Here is a 2053-nt window from a genome sequence, read left to right as displayed (position 1 = left end):
ATGTCTGGAGAGATCTTTAGTTGTCACGATGGGAGGGGTGCTACTAACATCGGGTGGGTAGAGGCCAGGGATGCTGCTGACTGCCCTACAATGCACAGAACAATGCTCCCCACCCAAGCAAAGGGTGGTCCAGTCCCTACAGTCCACAGTGCTGAGGGTGAAGAATCCCAGGGTAAAGGGGCTGGCTCAGAGTAAGAGCTCATTAATGTTGGCTGTCATCATACTTCCAACACCTGGGCCTGAGAATGTTCATTTTCCCATACTTTGACTTTTGACAGGGAGGACATAATATGATGGTAGATTTCTAAGCCATCAAAGGAGAATGTCCTTATACCTTTATGGACCCGGCTTCCTGAGACTCGTCTTTATTCAGTCTGGGAACTGGCTGGCAGCTGGCTGTAGCTAAGGAATCTTTGACCTTGTAAGCAAGAGCTTCAGAGTTCCTTGAATTAGCTGACTGAGTATGTGTTTGTCTTTGGAAATGCAAAGCCTGGGACATATTGTGGATAAAGTGTAGATTTTGAAGTCAGGTCTGGATTCAGGTCCCAACTCACTGCTTACTAGTTATGAGAACAAACGACTCTCTAAAACCCAAGTTTCCCCATCTGTAAAATGGGATTCTTGGAAGGATTAAATAAGATAATGGAGCACCATGCCAGGTTCTTAGAGCTCAGTAGCAGGTGCAATTTAATCAGTGATTACCTCATCCATGCCCTTTGCTAAAACTTTTCATAATTATTCAACTTAATGGTAACTACTGTGATAATCATCGTTATAATCATCATAAGGTCAAGACCCTGGGTCTATCTATCCAGGTACAAGGGGAAGTCACTTGTTAGGCCTCCAGCCAACATTCCACACATGTCTGCTGAGCATTCTTATGCTCCAGACCAGGTGCTGGGTTCTAGCAGATATGAGGAGGGGCTCCTAACTCTCTCCCATCCGTATCAAAGAAATAACAAAAAATGTCAGGGAAAAGACCGGATAAATTAGCTTTCACTACTGTAAAAAGCTTAATTTCCTTTATTAAAACAAAAACAATAAGACAAGCTGAAAAAAAAGTGGAGAAAAGAAAATTTAGTTATGCTACTCATAAGAGAACTGAAACAAGCCATAGAGAGAAAAAATCTCAAGTGAAATATGTCTGTATTTATAATTTATTGAATTATGTTTCAAATGAATAACAAACCACACTGAGGTGGAAAAGGACTAATTCAAGTGGCATTTTTTTGGTCATCCTTATGCGGGAGACATGCTAATCTCCATATCGTTCTAATTTTAGTATCTGTGCTGCTGAAGCAAGCACCCCAAGTAACTTTTGAACACACGACTTTGATATATACTCTCAGCTTAAACATAAAAAGAACTGCAAACAAATACTGAACTTTACCTAATGGTCTTCTTTTTCACAGTGACTAATTCTGAAACTAGTCTCTGTGTACTGGCAGACTGAGTAAAAGGTGAAATGTATTAAGCATGTTGAGAGCCAGGTTTCTCACTGTTGTGGAAGAGACGTACATTCAGGAAATGATTGGAACTGAGGCATCGGTCTGAACTCTTGGATTTATATTTATATACGTATGCATTTCCTAGTTCTATCCACTGAGAAGACCGAGAAGCAGTGATACCCTGGGAACAGTGAGCCCAGCTGTGCCCAGCTCCTACCTTCTAAGTACCATAATATCAGCCTCCACAGGGGAACCAGAGCTCCTAGAAGAAATGGCTGGTTCCTACATGAGACCAGAGAAAACATAGGATGAGTCTATTTCCCTCTTGTGTCAGAAAATCGGGAATTGCTCAGTGAATATGAGAGACACATCCAAATGACACAGCACCACCTTGGATGAGTTCTCACTGGCCACATCTGCAACAATTTGATTAGCAAGTAAATCATAATAATGATGAATTATAACCCACTGAATAAGGTAAGAATTTATGCGCTCATCATCCCCTGTATGTTTCTATAACTGTAGACTCTTCTCCACAGTAGAATGCTGAGTCATAACAATAGAAATTGTCACAGTTTTGCAATCATCTGAGAAATTAATATAGA

This window comes from Bison bison, unplaced genomic scaffold (genome assembly GCF_000754665.1).
Source record: "Bison bison bison isolate TAMUID 2011002044 unplaced genomic scaffold, Bison_UMD1.0 scf7180017864193, whole genome shotgun sequence".
NCBI lineage: Eukaryota > Metazoa > Chordata > Mammalia > Artiodactyla > Bovidae > Bison > Bison bison.
Note: the sequence above shows the minus strand (reverse complement) of the source record.